Source organism: Phyllostomus discolor, chromosome 2, assembly GCF_004126475.2.
Source record: "Phyllostomus discolor isolate MPI-MPIP mPhyDis1 chromosome 2, mPhyDis1.pri.v3, whole genome shotgun sequence".
In the NCBI taxonomy this organism is placed as follows: Eukaryota; Metazoa; Chordata; class Mammalia; order Chiroptera; family Phyllostomidae; genus Phyllostomus; species Phyllostomus discolor.
The window spans coordinates 45,040,834-45,048,016 of record NC_040904.2 but is presented as its reverse complement, the minus strand read 5'-3'; the positions used below and the strand labels follow the sequence as shown (position 1 = coordinate 45,048,016).

General features: G+C 37.2%; 1 protein-coding gene across 5 annotated transcripts in view; it reads right to left on the bottom strand.

Annotated features, from left to right (window-relative positions):
* The window catches only part of VPS8 (VPS8 subunit of CORVET complex), a 253,795-nt gene that overhangs the window by 34,517 nt on the left and 212,095 nt on the right, over positions 1 to 7,183 (bottom strand). The gene's annotated exons all lie outside the window — the stretch shown is intronic.

Here is a 7,183-nt window from a genome sequence, read left to right as displayed (position 1 = left end):
AACCTGGGAAAATCTGTGGTGACAAAAATTGATGATCTCTTTATGCTTAAAAAATGGATTTTAAAAAAACTGATTAGGAAACTACAGAATGTAGTTTGAACTTAAATAACTAATGTAGTTCCTTGGTCAAATTAATTAAAACCTGCTTATCATCTAGACAGGGAATATTATTACAAAGGCTTGGTCATCTTAAACTGTCTCATGGGCATGGCAAGCTCAGCCTCTCCTGCAGATTAAAAAGTAATTGCTGAACTGCGGCACCCCTGATGTGAGGATGGCGTTACCTAGAGTCAGCATTATGCGGAGACACTAGGGCAGAGACTGGGACCATTCTGAACAGAAATGAAGAATGACAGTACTAGGAGGTGAGATGGATGGCGACTAAGTTGTGACTGCCATCCTTTTTCCTTTGTGAGAGCACTGTCCTTGGCAATCCTGGATTCTTGCTGTATGGTATATTGTGGTCACTCCATTTTTGCTTTTCCTTTTTGTCAGGAAAGGAAGCTCTAAAAAAATTCAGAAACATTTATTTTTATGGGAAGTAGAGTTATCAAAAAAGCTTCTTCGTGGGGTAGCATTTTTCTATTGCTAGTCAGAAATCCCCCCTTTCCTTACTGTTGGCTTTATTAAAAAAAAAATCAAACCAGGGAAAACATTCATTTTATATATATAATTAAGGCTTGCGTGCCACTCTTTGATTATCTGATTGTTGCTTACAAGAAAAAAGTCACACAATTATCTTGATGGATGCTGCTGTGGGGTAGCAATTATGACAAAGAGCTCCCCTGAGGGGCACGGTCATTAATGATTTTCATCAGAGCCGTGCTTGCTGAGACATTTCCAGTTCTGTTACTCCTGCCCACCTTAACTAGATAGACCTAAAAAGGTTACCTGATAACAAGAGGGACATAGCATCAACTGGAAAAGCAAGTTTAATCCTGAAATTAGCAAAATCCAATTTAAGTTAACAATGTAATTACAAACCAAAGGAAAAAGGGTACTCATGCATTGTGGTTGTACTCTAGTTATTTTAGATGCCAATTTGCTACCTAAAAGTGACAAAAGCTTTCTTTTGTAGAAAATGATTGTTGGGGGGTGGAGGGTGAGAAGTGAAGTGAGAAGATGGAAAATGAGTGAAGTTAATATATTAAGCTATTGTTTATTATATCTAAAAGTAAGTTAGACACTTCAGATCTTGCCATTATAAAGTAATGGTACTGGACTAGACTAGTTCATTCACCATAAACAAACATAAAATAAGCCAAAATATATAGAGCAGTTTTCAAACACTGAACAGAAGGCAGGGTAGAAGGGAAACATGGAGTGAGTCTGTGGTTTCCCTAGAAGACCATCTGGAGGCATGCTCTGGACTGTGGCAAAGGGAGGGGGAGCCTGGGTACATGGCTGAGGAACTAGAGATAGGAGTTTGGGGCTGGACAAAGGGAGAGTTTGAACAAGAGAAAGCTGAGTTGAGAAGGAGCTTTAGAAATCTACACAGGGGTCCCCTTAAGTTTTTGCACATATTCAGGCAAGAAAGAGTCCACAGACCTGGCAGGAACAGTTACAAGGAGCTATGCGAGTGCTGGAAGGCATGGGAATACTAAACAGCTAGAGTGAAAAGACCTTGATAAACACCCTGAGTATCCAATGAGACCATCAGAAAGCAGTGTATTAGGAGAGGGATATTCTAGACCTGCCTAAACAAAGCTTAAAAGTAAGCCTCAAAAAGATGTAGCTAATTAACAGTAAATTACTAGCCAGCCAGAATAAAAACTCAAAAGTCTCTAAAGAAAGACAACAAAATTCAATGCACAACAACATGCATCCACAATGCCCAGCATACAGTCAGAAGTTTTTAGATACATAAAGTAGGAAAACATGACTTATAATCAGGAAGCATTTGATAGAAACAAACTCAGAGATGACAGAGATACTGGATTAGCAGACAAGACATTTAAAACGTCTATTTTATAAACATGTTTAAGGGTTTAAAGGAAAGGAAGGACCTAATGATTGAATACATGAGGGTACCACAGTGAAGAAATGGAAATTACAAAACTAACTAAATAATGGAAGGTTACTGAATGAACCTATAGCATTAGAAATATCCTATGTTATGTTAAGTAGTGAAATATTAAATCAGACTGAAATAAGGTAAAGATATATTCTATAATCCCTAGAGCTACCACTAAAAAAATAAAGCAAAAAGATACAACTAAAAAAGCAATAGAAAAATTGAAATAAATACTAAAAAGTACACAAATAACTTTAAAGAAGAAGGAATACAGGAGCAAAATACAGATAAGTCTAAAAAAGTAAAAGACAAATCTAATCATTACAGCTGAAACTCTTCAGCAGAAAGGCAAAGATTGTCAGATTGGAATAAAAAGCAAGACTCAAATTATACATTGTTTCCATTGATGCAATTTAAGTATAAAGACAAAGGTAACTGACAGCTAAAGGATGGAAAAAGATATATGATGAAAACACTAATCATAAGAAAGCTTGAATGGCTATATGAATAGATAATAGGCTTTGAGACAAGGAGTATTATTAGAGATTAAAAGGAACATTTCATAATAATAAAAGGGTTAATATACCAGGAATATACATATAACAATAATAAATGTATATGCGCCTAATGGTAGATCTTCAAATACACCAAGGAATAACTGACCTAAAGGAGACAAACAAATCAACAATCATAGTTGGGGATTTTTGACACTCTCTTTCAGCAGTTAGTAAGATAATGAGAAAAAAATTCAGTAAGCACGCAGAAGGTCTGCACTAACGACTGCCTTCACTTAACTGATGTTTGTAGAAAATATACCCCAAAACTTTGGATTATACATTTTTTTTGGTGCAGAAATGGAACTGAAGTTTATGTATTTTTATTTATTTTATTATTGCATTTTTCCATTATCATTTCCCCCCATACTGTCCCTCCACCTCCACCCTGCAATCACCACACTGTTGTCTGTGTCCATGAGTTCTTCCTCTTTCTCTTCTTATTGTTTGATCCTTCCACCCCCAAACCCTCCCTCCCTGGATTACATATTTTTTAAGTGTACAAATAATGTATATTTAGATAAACTGTATCCTTGCCCATACAATGTCTTTTGTGTTTTCTGACCACAAGAGAATTAAATTCAAAATCTATAACAATAAGATATTTAGAGAAGCCCCAAATATTTGGAAATTAAAATAATATACTTCTAAATAACCAATCAGTGAAAGAAATCACAAGGTAAGTTAGAAAATATTTCAAGATGAATGATAATGAAAATACAACATTATCAAAATTTGTGGGATGCAGCTAAAGTAGTGCTTAGATAGAAGTTTACAGCTTTCAATTTTTATGTTAGGTAAAAAGAAAGGCTTAACATTAATGATCTAAGTTTCCACCTTAAGAAGCTAGAAAAAGAAAAGCAAATTAACACTAAGAAGAAGGAAGACAAAAATAACTGAATGCAAAACTGACAAGTATGCCTGCTATAAAAAATTCACTAGATGATCTTGATAGCTGATTTATACTACAGAAGAAAGGATCAGTGGATTTGAAGAGAGGACAATAGAAACTATTCAGTTAGAAGGACAGAGAGAAAATAAGGTAAAAATAGTGAAAAAGGTCTCAGAAACCCATGAAACAATATTAAATTGTCTAGTATACATGTAATTAGAGGTCCAGAAGGAGAGAGATTGGAACAAAATATATTTCAACAAATAATGGACAAAAGTTTTCCCAATTGGATGAAAATCGTAAACATACAGATCCAAGAAGCTTAATGAATCCCAAAGAAAATAAACACAAAGCAAGCCACACCTAGGCATACTATTGCTAAAAATCAAAATAAACAGAAAAAAAATTGAAAGCAGCCAGAAGGCAAAAAGACATTATGTACAACATAAATAAACTATAGTAAGTAAGACCTTATATGCAACCAATGTTACTGGCTGGCTTCCCTGGAAAAACATTCTGAGATAGAGACTTGTGTGCCAGAAGTCATTGGGGGTGTTTGGATGGAAACCCACGGGGAGGTAAAGGAAGCAGAACTGGGCAAGGGGAGAAGTTAAACTGTGCTGCAATCACAATGAAGGACTCCAGTGACCCCAAAGAGAGCTCTGTGGCTAAAACTGGCCTTAAAAAACTGTCCTTCATTAAGACGAGGTGCTCTGGCCTTTATAACCCTTCGATGATGAGTCACTAGACTCATGCTGCTCTCAGGAAGAGGCTGTCGCACTGTTGGCGAGATAGCTCTCTGCAGCTGAGGAGCCTTTCTGGCGAAGGGCGAGCTGAAAGCTGTCATTAGCAACTGAGGAAATGAGTGCGTCCCAAAAGATGGGAGAAGAGGGCACCCCAGCACCCATGACACAGAAAAACAATTAAGAATTATCACTTATGATTTATTAGAAACAATATAAATATAATCATTGTAGATGATTATATCCTCATGGACATTTACCAATGTGACAATCAATAAAACTTCTCAAGGGGGAAATCCTTATAAAGTTCTTTTTTTCTGGGAATCAAGGTGAATGTGTGGGATAAAAATCTGGCAGTGTAAACATGGGGTTTCACTCTAATTGTTACAGTAATGATTTATATATTATCTAATTTTAACAAACTGTCCTGTTTTAGATAGTGGAAATTAAAAAACATTCTCATTCAAGATTCCTCCCCCCAAAGTGCTTTTAAACTATGATTGAATTCTATTGAGGTGTATTTTCATTTTTTTCTGACACTCCAATGATTTATTTTTGTCCTTTTCTATTGTGTGTATATTGCAAGTTGCTGCAAAGCAGCTGAGAAGCCAAGTGGGGTATGACACATTTAAAAAGAACAACAAGTAAAAAGTTGAAATTAGGCCAGATTCCAAAAAGAATAATAGAAGGTAGTGTATGCCAAATGCCAAACGAAGTATGGGTAATAACTGCTACAAGAATTCAGAGGAAGAAGTGACCAGTTCAAAGACATTTAAATTTATGATTATGAACTGTGAATGACCCCCAAGTTTCCTTAGTCTGTCACTATGCTAGATGTCTAGTTCACCTCTTTTCTTCAAACCTCCAACATTTCTTACCTCTTCCATAATCTCAGTTCTCAAAAACGTTACCATGACCACTACATATAAAACAGCAAACTCCTTTTTATCTCCCTCATCATGCTTTTTCTCCACAGCCATATCCAATAAAAGATACTAATATACTGTATCTTTATTTGTTCAGTATTTACTCTCTGCCACCAGAATATGAGCTCTGTGAGGCAGAGACTTGGTTTTGCTCACTGCAGGACCCCTTGCACTTAGAGCCATGCCTGATGCACAGTAGGTGCCAGTAAATATTTTTTGAATGAATGAAGCAGAATTTGAACTGGAAGCTAAAAATAAGCCATCACTTATGAAGGGAGGGGAGGAAGTACATACTAGATTATGGTAAAGAATGGGAAGAGCAAAAATACATGGACATAGAATTGGTTATATTTACGAAACAATATGAAATTTCCTTTGGTTACAGAAGGAGGAAAGGAAGAGAAGACGAGGATGAAATGTGAGCTGGTGATGCACCAAAAGCCTAGACTGTCAGTCTAAACCATCTCAGACTTACCTCTGTTAGCAACAGGGAGCCACTGAAGTTTCCTAAGCACTAGAAGAGGTGGAGGGTAGAGTGAAGTTCCAGAAGACAGAGGCGGTCAGTGAGGAGACATCTGGAATAGTGAGGTACACACTGACTGGGGAATGGCAACACTACTGAAGTGAGTGGGAAGTGTAAAGAAGGAGATGATTGGCATTAAGGAAGAAGACTTCTCCGAGCTAACAGTGAAACACAGAGAAAGGTCGTTAGAATTAGATAATTTCTTCCATTTAAAGATTGCAAAGAAATTTCTATATAATTTCATTTTCTCTTATACATTGCTGTGAAGTTGCCATGGACAGATAGGGACTGCCCCATTTAGTACCATTAAAAAAAGACAGCCTTAACTGACTTAAAAAAGTAACAACTATGTGGAGTGGGGTCTCTCCTATAAGGATATGCTGTATCTGGAATAATGTCTACTGTTAGTATGTATTTCACCACAGAAGAGGGAGCTGAAACTTATTCCTGTCATAATAGAAGAATCGATGTTGATCACAAAGAGAATGCCCCCAGGATATGTGTAGAAACCAACATAACACAGTCCCGAAGCAATGACTTCTGTCAGACAGAACAGACGGGCCCCTCTTGCTCTTCCTTTTCTCTTCATCTCCTTTGACTTTAACCACAGATTTCTCACTGTTTCTTGAACCTACTCAATCCTGTGTTCTGATACTAAATGAAAGCAGTGTGAGCTTTCAGGGGTGGCACATTAACTAGTTTGGGACCGTGAGCCAGACCGAAGTCTATACTCTGCAGTAAGCATACACCAGTCACCCAAGAACAACGCTTGCATTAGAGCAGCTCATACTCTGCAAAGCTCTGCTGTTAGGATTCTGTGACCTTTAAAATAGGTGATAATTCAGCACAGGGCAATTAAGAATGGCCTACTGAGTTGTTTTCATGGAAGACAATAGGCTGTTAGTTAATCTGTCACACATACTGAAGACAAAAAAGATCCCTGTGATACACCATAAAAAGCTTCATCAGGAAACACTGTTAGAGGAGTGGCGGAGGCCTGTTTGTAACTTGATATATGCTCTAAACTGCAGTAGGGTCCAGAATTCCAAGGAGATGGCAGATAGGATGGCATTAATTGTTTTGATATGGGAGTTCACGTCCATATACTGAGAGGGCAGAGATGGAATAAAGAACAGTCACTGGCTCTGATATGGTCTTATATACAGCCCCACTGTGAGAGACTCATATGATTCTGCTCATGAAGGAGTATCATATTATGAAGCAGAAAATCACACTCATTACCTCTCAATTGCCATAATAAATAATGCTACCTAGGTCTTTGGTGATGAGCTGCAGGGCTCTGTCCTTGACTTTGTTTTATACAAACATTTTATCAATGACTTAATTAAAGATAAGAGGCCAGTGTGATGAAAAATGTGATTCCCTAGTTATAAATGAAAACAATATAAGAAATGCCCTGTACTTGGCTCTAGAAATCAACACTATTTACACAGGATGGGACTGATAGCATGTGCGAATATGCGGATGAAAAAGAGGCCACATACTAAACCTGACAAGCTCAGGGGAGGCT